This window comes from Mauremys reevesii, linkage group 23 (genome assembly GCF_016161935.1).
Source record: "Mauremys reevesii isolate NIE-2019 linkage group 23, ASM1616193v1, whole genome shotgun sequence".
Classification (NCBI taxonomy): Eukaryota; Metazoa; Chordata; order Testudines; family Geoemydidae; genus Mauremys; species Mauremys reevesii.
This window is the reverse complement of record NC_052645.1, coordinates 4219269-4231337: the sequence shown is the minus strand read 5'-3', so window position 1 is coordinate 4231337 and position 12069 is coordinate 4219269. Positions and strand designations below refer to the sequence as shown.

The following is a 12069-nucleotide window of genomic DNA, read 5'->3' as shown; positions in this document are numbered from 1 at the left end:
TATTCTGCAGGCTGCACCCTGTGTTTTGGATAAATCCTTCAGTATGTATTGCCCTCCCTAGTTGGATTTTACCTGACATTGCCCTTATCCAGTTTTCTACATACCCAGATTGCTCACAAGGGGCTGCCATTAGATTAGCACAACAGAGGGCCTGGGTTATTTCCTCTAGAAAGAAGAGGGATCTAGCCGGATCCTTGTGGGATGGGGCCAATTCTGCAGCTGCTGTTTGGAATATTTTTAAGACCCAGGAACATGATGAGAAATTGGGCCAATTAGAAAAGGCCACCGGCCTGATTTCTGGGGCACAGCTAACACAAGTGCAAACTGGGGTGGGTGAGTTATATGTTCCTCAAGGCTCGGTTTTGGGTCCGATTTTATTCAATTTTATTCAATCTATTTATTGCTGACCTGGGAACCAAGAGTAGGAGTGGGCTGATAAAGTTTGCGGATGACACCAAGTTGGGGGGTATTGTCAATTCGGAAGAGGATCGGGATATTCTCCAGGGAGATTTAGATGACCTTGTAAACTGGAGTATTAGTAACAGGATGAAATTCAATAGTGAGAAGTGTAAGGTTATGCATTTAGGGATGTCTAACAAGAACTTTAGTTATAAGCTGGGGACGCACCAGTTGGAAGTAACGGAGGAGGAGAAGGACCTAGGAGTCCTGGTTGATCGCAAGATGACTATGAGTAGGCAATGTGATGTGGCGTTAAAAAGCTAATATGCGGTCTTGGGTTGCATTAGGCGAGGTATTTCTAGTAGGGATAAGGAGGTGCTAGTCCCGTTATATAAGGCTGGCTGGTGAGACCTCATTTGGAGTATTGTGTGCAGTTTTGTCTCCCATGTTTAAGAAGGATGAATTCAAACTAGAACAGGTACAAAGAAGGGCCACTAGAATGATCCGAGGAATGGAAGGCCTTTCGTATGAAAGGAGACTTGAGGAGCTGGTTTGTTTTCCTTAACCAAAAGAAGGATGAGAGGAGATATGATTACACTCTTTAAATATATCAGAGGATAAATACCAGGAAGGAGAAGAATTATTTCAGCTCAGTGCTAATGTGGACACGAGGATGACGGATATAAACTGTCAGTCAGGAAATTCAGGCTTGAAATTAGACGAAGGTTTCTAACCATCAGAGTGCAATACTGGAACAGTCTACCGAGGAAACAGTGGGGGCGAAGGACCTCCACGACTTTAAGATTAAGCTAGATAAGTTTATGGAGGGGATGGTATGATAGGATAACGGGCTTAGTCAATAGGTCAATTATGTGCCTGGTATGATGTAACCTTTTCCAGAGGGTTTGGCTGTAGAGTCTTGCCCGCATGCTCGGGGTTCAGCTGACCGCCATATTTGGGGTCGGGAAGGAATTTTCCTCCAGGGAAGATTGGCTATGGCCCGCCTTCCTCCGAAGCATGGGGCAGGGTTCACTTGCTAAGGAGTGGGTGGATCGGCTTATGTGGCCTGCATCTTGCAGGAGGTCAGACTAGATGATCATAATGGTCCCTTCTGATCTTGAATTCTATGATTCTATGATTCTATGATTCTATATGTCATTTCCGCCCTTAGTTCTATGACCCAGAATTTATTGAGAGAGATGGTACTGAATATCACTGAGTCTGCGAAGGCATTGCAGTGGGATCTAGCATGTTCGGAAATTCAGGATTTCCTGAATGACCAGCTGATGGCCATTCGGAATGATCTAGTGCACCAAGCTTGGCCCACTGCCCTTACAGACACGTCAGGAGTACCATCTGATCTGTGGCCATGGAGACATACTTGGAGACTTTCTGGATGGAAGTGTGGACGTTCACAGTGCTCCTTCCAAGCATATGGACCAGTTAAGGGGGTGTGGGCTCCCACATACCGAATCCTGCCGGGTCCATGGGGAGGATGCATGTGGGATTGGGTGATTCACCGAGATATCTGGGAAGTGAGGCCACCTGATTCTCCTAATCGATTTTTAGTTAGTGCTCCTGGGCTTACAGCTGATATTTGGATGGGGTTAGGGAATTTATGGACATTTTGGCCGTTAGAACCACCACAGCTTCAGTGTATACGGAAACTGGAGCCAGGGGAAGTTGTCACTGTTTATGACGATATTTGTTGAGAGGGTGGAGGTCAAGGAACTACCCTGACGGGACACCCATTTTTTTTTCAACCTAATGATAACTGTGTGTGCGTTAATGCCACCACTTTACAAGATATACATATTGATCTTACCACTGCTGCAGGCAATTATATCATTTACTGGCCTGCAGATAGAATGCAGATAGAATATTGCAAGTAGCTCTTAGATTTTAGGTATATTTTGATTGGACTAGAATAATGCCTGATCGGTTTCAAAGTTTGCTTTCATTGTTACCAAAGGTTCAAAGAATCTCTGAATTGCAAGGGCATATTCCCATGCTTTCGAATATATATCAAGCTGGAAGGAATGCCTTTCATACAGCTTATAGAGTGTTTACTTTATGTACTAGGTATGATGTTTTGTGCTTTGTGTTCACGATTGTACAACAGCCCCATTATATTATTCCTATAGGATTGTTATTATTTGTAGTGTTGTTAGTTAATTTAGGATTATATTATTGTTGTTGTTGTTGTAAATAACGTAAGAATAGCAATACCTTTCATGTTCATGCTAATTATGCATTGTCATTACGTCCCCTGACGGTTGACATGTTTGCTGTAGAATCTGAAGTCCATGGTTTCATGCGAATTGAGATTTGAAATTGTTTGTTGTACTAGAAGTACAAAAGGGGGGAGTGTGGAAGCCAGTAAATAATTAACAAGGTTTTGAAGAGATCTTAATGAATGTTAGTTAGCATGAGTTAGGTTAACTGTGACCCTGGTGACGTGAGGAAGCAAGATAATGTAAGACAGAGTGAATTGTGTGAAAGTTATTACGACCTTGCAATATGCAGTCTTGCAGTCTTGTTTTTCTAGTGAGATAGCAGAAAAGCTTATGTATAAACAAAATGTATTTGTTGCTTTTTACTGTCTGTATTATTGCTAGAAATTGTCTGAAACAACGGTATAAAGGCTTGATGTAATTGTTTACCAGTTGAGAGACCTGTCCAGGACCCTGTGTCCTATGGCACTCTCTCCCTCCATGGTAATTACTGGAGAAATAATAAAGTATTTAATTTTGCTGCACCCAAACAAAAAGCGAGAACTGAGTTTTCTTCGACACCCCTCTCCCGCAGCCCCTTCACATGGCTCCAGTGCTGGGGGCCCCGCACTTGTTCTCCCTTTCCCTGGGCTTTGGCATCACTAGCCCCTGCTTAGCGAGTAGGGTTCAGTGGTCCCCAAAAAGTGGGGCATGACTCCTAGGGGGACACAGAGGAACATTCATGGAGTCAATGAAATCAATTGAGCTTCTTCAGTCTCTCGCTGGAGACACTTCCCTTGTTTTTAAAGGCAAAAATCCTGATCTTTCCAACGGGAGCTGCTGCTTCAATGTTCAGTTTGGGGAGGGATTTGGCTGCACTCAGAGATCTGCCCACGGGTTACAATCTGGGATCCGAAGGGCCGAACGCAAACAGCGTTTAGATGGGACCGTTAGTGCCGCCCCCGTGTGGCCAAAGATCAGAACTGACGAGCAGAGTTTACAGCTGGAGCCTGGGACACTCCTGAACAAACTCGGCACGAAGCCTCTCGCGTGTGACCCTCGCTGTGCAGCAGGAGGCGGAGGGAAGCTGATTGTCAGGGCTCAGGGCTGCACCCTGCCATGCTGAGCCGGTGTCTGTGCTAAGCTCGGCATCAATCAGGTGATTCTGGGAAGTTCGGGGTCCCCGGGTTCCCAAAGGAGGGTGAAGCAGGTCACCCCTGGAGCAGGTTGAATTTGCAGGGTGACAGTGGGGTTGCTGCCCCTGTGAACAGCTGCTGTAGCACCGCCTGGGCAGGACATGGAGAGCCAGTTATACCCCTCCCAGCCTGTATCGGGGGATGGGAGCACTCACACCCTGGGGACCCACCCACCAGAGATCGGCTGGGGGGAGAGTGGCACCCACACACCCAGGATGTTTTAGGGGGGGACAAGGGCATCCACACTCCGGGATCCTCTGCAGAGGGACGGACACCCACACACCCAGGATTCTGTATGGGGGGCAGAGGTACCCGGACACCTGGGTGGGGGAAGGGGGCACCGAAACATCCGGGATCTTACCTGGGAGGACAGCGGCGCCTGCAGCTCGACATGAGACGAGGACTGGGGAAGCAGGAGCATTTCCCAGTTCCAGGCTGTCCCCGTCTGGTCAAGGCACAGAGCTCACAAGTAGAGTTTAAAGCTCCAGCTGCCAGGCTGCAAAACAAGCTGGGCTCTGTGGCTAGTGCCTGTGATCCCAGCTCCTGGGGAGGCTGAGGCTGGCGGATCGCTTGAGCTCAGGAGTTCTAGGCTGCAGGGGACTGTGCTGATCAGGTGTCCACACTATGTTCAGCATCAATATGGTGATCCTGGGGAAGCTTGGGGTCTCCAGATTGCCTAAGGAGGGGTAAACCGGCCCAGGTCAGAAATGGAGCAGGTCAAAATTCCAATGCTGATCAGTAGTGGGATCACACCTGTGAATAGCCCCTGCAGTGTAGCCTGGGCAAGACAGTGAGACACAGTCTCCTTTTATACAGACACCCCCCGCAGAGCCTGGAGGGGGGGATGGGAGCACCCACATGCTGGGGATTCTGACGTGGGGGGAGGGATGCCCCCTGCCACACGGATCTTGAAAAGAGGAACAGCAACACCCACACACCACAGAGCCTGGATGGGGGCAGGGGAACCACAGACGGCAGCTAGTTCATGGGGTGGGGGACACACCCATATGCTCCGTTGCACCATTCTTAATGAGAAGAACGGGGGCATCCACACAACACGGATCCTTAACGGGCGGGGGGACACCCACACACTCCACTGTTAACCGGAAAGACAGGGGCACCAGACACCCCCAGTAGCATGGAGAACCCCCACATCCACCGGATTTCTCATGGGGGGTAAAACAGAGGGGATTATAATGGGGCCCAGCACACCCACGCACCAGGGATTGTTAAGGGTTGAAGGGACAGGGACACCCACACACTGAGATCACGGCCTTGGAGGAACGCAAAACCTCCACAGAAGGACCTGGTCTGTTCCATGATGGCAGCCCAGCCTGGGTGAGTCAAAGTCTCTTTTTATACAGCCACACCCCAGAGATCCTGACTAGGGCGAGAGAGACACCCACCCACCAGAGATCCTTAATGGTCTAGGGTGCACCCACACACCAGGGATTCTTATGGGTGGGAGGAATGGAGACAGCCAGACACACTGAGATCACTTCCTCCCAGGAGCCTGGGCCAGACCGGGAGACACAGTCCCCCTTCACAGATCTGCCAGACAACCTTCCTCCCACTCCCTCCACACAATGTTCTTATTTGGAGGTGAAGCCAGGGAAACCACATGGAGGATTCTTATCTGGGGAACTGGGGGACCCACTTACCACCAGAGATTCTTAAGGGCAGGAGGAACAGGGACTCCCACCTCTGTAGCATGGGGGTTGGTCGCCTGCTGGGATCATCGGGGCATATTTCACCTTGTCAGTTCCCTGCCATTGCCTTGGGGGCCCCTTGTTCGCTGCCTCTGGTACCCAGTTTAGCCTCCTTCCTGAGGGCTGAAACGCTTTGATCTGTCTAAGGTCTGTGGGATCAATGTGTGTCATGGTGTAATTCTGTGTTATTCGGGGGTCAGACTAGCTGAGCTAATGGCCCCTTCTGCCCTTAAACGCCATGAAAACATGTCCCTGGTTTCTCCTTGCGCCTGTCAGACACCACGGTGAGGGGCCCAATAGAAGATCCCGCACACAGCGCTCTGGCTCTTACGTTACTTGGGGACGTCAGCGCTTTCCTAGCAAAGCTGCTGCTAAAGCGCTGGATTTGGGGAACGGTTCGGCTCCGGTTCAGAGATCTGCCTGCGGGGTGTGAACCTGCCACGAGGAGTGGGAAACGCAACCAGCAACGGGAGGCGTTGGCTGAGCTCCAGGCTGCCCCCGTGTGGCCAAAGCGTAGAACTGAGCAGCGGAGTTTAAAGCTGGCGCTGGGAGGGACCTGAACACGCGGGGCACGAAGGCTCCTGCGTGTGACGCTTGTTGGGTGGGCAGCTGAGCGTAGCTGATTGCCGGAGTTCAGGGCTGCACCCCGGGGTGCTGAGCAGGTGTCTGTGCTCAGGTTGGCCTTGCTATGCTGGTTTCTGGGAAGTTTGGGGTCGCCAGTCCCCCTAGAGAGAGAGGAGCCAGCCCAGGAAAGGAGGCTTTCAAAACTTTGGTACCAATTGGCAGTGGGACTGCCCCTGTGAAGAGCCGCTGCAGCCCCGCCAGGGAGAGCCGGTCTCTCTTTATGCAGCCCCCTGCCATTCCTCAGGATGAGGGTTGTGCTCAAAGATCTGTGCCCCGTGTTTTCACCTCCATCTGAAGCGCACAGTGCAAATAACCCTCAGCACATCAGCTCAGCTCCAGGCTCCACTTCCACCTGCTCAGAGCACAGAGCTCCCAGGCTGAGCCTGAAGTTGGAAGCGGGAGACCCTGTAACCAGCCAGGCCCTGTGGCTGGTGCCTGTGATCCCAGCGCCTGGGGAGGCTGAGGCCGGCGGATCGCTTGAGCTCAGGAGTTCTGGGCTACAGGGGGCTGTGCCAATTGGGTGTCCGCACTAAGTTTGGCATCAATATGGTGATCCTGGGCAAGCTTGGGGTCCCCAGGTTGCCTAAGGAGGGGTGAACCGGCACAGGTCGGAAACGGAGCAGGTCAAAACTCCCATGCTGATTAGTAGTGGGATGTAGTGCCAGAAACTGCTCCCTGTAGGACTTTGCTACCTGCAGCAGTTACTGAGCCCTGAGGTTGTTCTTATTTGCTGACTTGTCCTAATTGGCTAAAACTTGACAGTGGTGGGGGATGGAAGCATAAAGGCTTCGTCCTCCAAGCGACCCTGCCTGGTGTCCATCTGTATCTATTACCTCTTAACACAGGATTGTAAAAAATAGAGTGAGGTCATTTAAACATCATTTATTTTGCAGCTTCATTTACTGTGCTAACAATGTAGCATCCTGACACTGATACTTCTGCCCACGTGCCCTGTGGGGTGGATTCATTTTAGTGGGACACGGGACTTGTAGAGGATAATTTAAACTCTTAATTTCCTTATGGTTTCCCTGCAATATACTTTTCTGCTGGTGCAATTTCTGACCATTGCACGTCTATTGTATTTATTACAATAGCACAAGTAAGTCACACAAGTGACATAGTCTAGGGGCTTGGCTACACTTGCAAGTTAGAGCCCATTAAAGCAGCCCCGGGTGCCCTAACTCCTGAGGTGTCCACACTCGCAAGGCACATGGAGCACCTGGGCTCTGCAGGTGGAGCACTCTGGGTAATCCACCTCCATGAGAAGCATAAAGCTCGCTGAGCCCTGCTGAAATACCCGGGCATCAGTGTGGACGACGTGTTGCATCACTGCACTATGTTTGGCATCAGGAAATGTCCCATAATCCCCTGAAGTCAAGTGCCCACTCTGGTCATTGTTTTGAAATCGGCTGCAGGCATGCGGATATCCCCTTTCAAAGCTCCGTTTCTGACAGCCGGCTGCTTATCTGCTCCGGGACAAAGCAACCATTAGTGTGGAATGCTGCTGTTGTGAATGTGTGTGAGAGAGGGGGGTCTGCTGCTGTCCGAACACACAAGACAGCATGCTGACACACTCTCAGCCCCCCACACACACTGCCGCTCCCCCCACGTACACACAACACACTCCCTGTCACACTCCATCCCCATCCCCCATTTGAAAAGCACGTTGCAGCCACTTGCACACTGGGATAGCTAACACACTGCACTGCTCTCTGTGGCATTGCCAGAGCTGCTAATGTGGCCACTCCAGTGTGCTTGCAGCTGTCAGTGTGAACACACGGCAGCGGTTTCCTTGCTGTGGTTTAACTCCCAGCACTCTACCTCTGCAAGTGTAGCCAAGCCCTAAATTTGCCAGACGAACCAAACTCAGTAACTGCCCTCCACCACCATGTGCAGTGAGTAGGGGCATGGTGAAGCAGACACCACACTTGCTGGCTCAGCCTTGTGCATGGTGGGGTGGCCACCTCCCCGTTGATGAGACCTGGTCCCACCATCTCCATGGAGCTCCAGTCTGCCCTGCTGCCATCCCTGTCTGTGTTGTCTTCTCTAGCAGTTGACTGGAAGGTGAGCATTGGCCACATGCCATGTAGCCATGTTGTCTCGAAGGGCGAAAGCAGGAGGAATGGTGGCTTCATAGCCCACCTAATATTCCATAACATAGTTAAGGAAAATATTTCTCAATGAATTCTCAGTAAAAGGTCAGTAGCAGCCAGTGTCCGTATCAGTCTACGAGCATTGGTATTTTCTTGAAATTTGTCAGACCAACCTATCTAACACCTAACACACATTTGAAGTTCTTCTTTTCACACTGTTGCTCATTCTCAGGTTCTGCTTTGTCTCCAGACAGATCCATTCTCTTTCAGGACAGCCTTTTTCTTTCTGTCTGTTTCACTCACTGAGGTGTCGGAGTAAACACTCCCCTTCCTTCTATTCTCAGACAAACACTAGTATTAAGTGTTTGCTACTGATGGGTCTAGAAAGCATTTGTCAAGTGGAAGATGCTGTTTCTGGGGGATTGCTCCCAAGATCCAGTACTTTGGGTTCAAACGTCTCCCAGCTTCCTTGGGGAAAATAACACCAAGGCTTTGTTGCAATATACAGGAAGGAAGGAGTTTTTCCACCCCAGATGGGACTTGAAGCCACAATCTCTGGCTTAGGAAGCCAATGCCTTATCCATTAGGCCACTGGGGCCCTGAAGAGAAGGGTGGAAATTCCCTCTCAGGATTGCACATTCCTCATATTCACTCAGACGCCAAATACCCCATTTAATGGCCTTACAGAAACGTCTGCATCCCCTGGCAGCGAGGCACCTGGGCAGGTGGCTGACAGAGCTGAGCACCACCTTTCTGCCAGCCATCGTTAGAGAAGAACCCCACCCTAGAGTCACCCCTCCCTCCTTCAGCACCTCCACGGCTGTGGCTCTGAGTGGCAGTAGGATGATTAGGGGGTGAATCTGGGGCTGGAAGGGGGGTGAGGTCGGCCTGTAAGGAGTAACCAGGTGGGGCAGACCCAGGGGGAGGCTATGGGCTGCTGGTCGGTTGTTGGGATCCGAGCTCTAGATCAAAGCTACACAGTGACCTGACACCCAGGGTTATAAGGCCGACATAGTGACCCCCTTACTGGCCTCGGTGACCCCCAAACCCTTGTCACTAAGGGCATTGAGGAGTCTCTGTCCCTTAATAACTTCTGAGAGCTCCCCAGCAGGCTGCGGGCGTCCGCCGCCTCCTGCCACACAGGTTAGACTCTTGGCGCTGTGCCAGCCGCCCCCTCGCTTGCAGGCCCCGTGTAAGAAGCAGGAGGCCTGGTGCTGGCAGAAGAGGGTTTTGATTAATCGACCTCTGTGTGATGGGCACAGGACACTTCCACTCAGTAGCACAGCTGGGGGGGAGCAGGGGGAGCAGCTAAGGGCGCCGGGTTCCTCCGGTGGGGGTGTGGAGCAGCCGTTCGTTTTCCTGTTTGCACTCCTCTGCGGTGTGAAAATCGGGGAGGGGAGGCAGAAGCCCCACTTCCCTCCTGAAATGACGCCCAGTGGGGGAAGCCAGGATAACAGGGTGGGGCGGCAAGTGGTGGCCAGACTCTCACCGCCAGGGTCTAGTCTAGCTCAGGGTCCAGCTCAACTTCCTCCCTGTGCCACTGGCCCCCAGTCCCCTTCCACCACCAGGTCAACCCAGGCACTAGTGCAGGAACAGGGTGAGGCAGCAAGTCAAGCTGAGCAAGGCAGGCAAAAGCGAGTCTTGTCTTCATGGGCCGCTCACAATGGCGTCCTTTAGTGTGCAATGGCTGCAAAAACATCTCGGGCAGAGAAGCTGCAATAACATCTCGGGCAGAGAAGCAACAGGCCAAAAAACAGGCCAAAAAATTACCATGCAGTTGCCAAAGTAGCTCAGTTGGGAGAGCATTAGACTGAAGCTCTAAAGGTCCCTAGTTCAATCCCAGGCTTTGACAGGCCCTTTCATCCCTCTTTGCACAGTGGTGGCTTGTTTTCTGGGAGCACAGTGGTCCCTGCACCCAAGGTGAGTCCCTGAGCTTGGGCTCTGCAGTAGGAAAAGATATTGTGGGCTTCTGCCCCTAATTGGCTGGCCTGACATTTAACAATGAGGGACAGGAGCTGTCTCTCTTAAGTGAGTTATTGGTGGACCCAATATGGCAGGAAGAGAGTGCTAGAGGGGGTGCTGGGCAGTGACAGGCAGGTATAGGGGATGAAAACTCTTCTGTGCAGCTGAGGGAGGGCAGTACCAGGGAAGGGGCATGTGTGAAAGTGGCCATGTGGAAGGGAGTTGTGGGCCCAGGAGGAGGCACTTGATGTTCATTGCCTTGGAGCAGCTGGGCTTGGCCATGGTGGGTGTTCAGGAAATGCACATTAACAACTCTAGGGTAGCTTGATGGGCAGAGGGTGATTGGAGGAAGGGCCCATCTCTCTGGTCCTCCAGGCCAGGGAAGAATGATGGGGTTGGAGGCTTGCTCTTCACATTCACGGTGTGAGTACAGAAGGTGGTGGAGCTCCGACCAGAGAGGGCATTATTGGTGGCTTTGTGCTCCATGGCACTGGTTACTGCTATATTAGTGTGTATGGTCCCCAGTTAAGGCATGAAAGGAAAGTTCTATGAAGGAACTGGCTCCCTTATTCTAGACCGCACGGTGTTTGGTGTCGGGGGGGATTTCATTGTTGCACCGGCCTGAGGACTGCTGGTCCTGTTTTCCCGACCGTCAGAGGAAACTCTTCTTTGATGAGCACTACCTGGCACAGGTCTGTAGTGAGGTCGGCTTAGAGGACATGTTTCTCCACAGTGGAACCAGTGGAGGGTGGGCAGTAGCCTCCTATTCCTCTGACCCGAGCTCACACCAGCCGCAGAGGGGAGACACCTTTCTGCGGGGACAGGCCAGGAGTCACACTGACCGGATTTACATGAAGGAGAGCACGTCGACAGCCCAGTGCAGGGTGGTGCCAATGGACTGTTCGGATCACGCAGCTCTCACCGTGTGCTCAATGTGGGCAATTCCCTGACCCAGGGCAGAGGATATTGGAAGCTGAACATCCAGAGCTTGCAAGATAAAGGAGCAGGGGGGCGAGGCCTGGCGGTGTTGGCAGAACGGGAAAGCATCAGAGGGTTCTGTGGTTACCAGGGGGATTGGTGGGAGTCGGTGAGGGAGGAGTTGGTGGCTTTGTTCCGGCGGCTGGGGAAACATCACAACATTAAAGAAACCAACAGTGCAAAGTCCTGCAGCATCGCCTGTGGGATTTCCACAACAGCATCCAGGCAGGGGAGCCAGTCAGCGTGTGACTGTACGATTGGATCAAGCGACAGCTGCCCGAGTTCCAGGAGATGAGGCTGCAGTTGGCTGATATGAGCGGGAGCACCGAGTGAAGGGAGGAGCAGACTCCCCTGACATTTTTGCAGCCTGCAGGGAATGGAGACAAAGAAGGGGGATGCAGGGACTCAGGGCAGGACCCACAGATCCGGTAGTGCAGGACCACAGTCACTGGAGGAGGAGAGAGAGTCCCGCGAGAGGAAGCTGATGGTGGGAAGCAATAAGTGCAGAGTGCAAACCAGCCAAGAGTCACAGGGGTCTAGAAAATGAAATAGCAGCAGGTCCCATGGTGTAATGGGCAGCACTCAGGACTCTGAATCCTGGAATCTGAGTTCAAATCTCAGTGGGACCTCATGGCGATACATTGCTTTGCTACAAAGCACTGGGGCTCAATGTGTTTGGCTACCTTCTCTCAGGGTGAACTAGACTGAGGTTTTTTCCCCCTCACGCTGGGTGACTGATGCCCACTGGAGATAGGTCTTTGGTCTGGCTTGTTCAGTGGACTGGCCACTATAGGTTGGGGGTCCTAGAACTTAACAGTCTGGCTAGAGATTCCTGTGGATTGATCATATGGTTGGGCTTCTTGCTGCTTCACCTGATGTCCACAACTTTGGTCCC

At 51.8% G+C, this 12069-nt stretch overlaps 2 non-coding genes across 2 annotated transcripts; one reads left to right on the top strand and one right to left on the bottom strand.

Annotated features, from left to right (window-relative positions):
* Window positions 1-8759: 8759 nt before the first annotated feature.
* On the bottom strand, window positions 8760-8832 carry TRNAR-CCU. The gene has a single exon. It is a non-coding gene; the product is annotated as a tRNA-Arg (tRNA).
* Window positions 8833-11731: 2899 nt separating this feature from the next.
* Window positions 11732-11803, top strand: TRNAQ-CUG. The gene has a single exon. It is a non-coding gene; the product is annotated as a tRNA-Gln (tRNA).
* The last annotated feature ends 266 nt before the right edge of the window (window positions 11804-12069 follow it).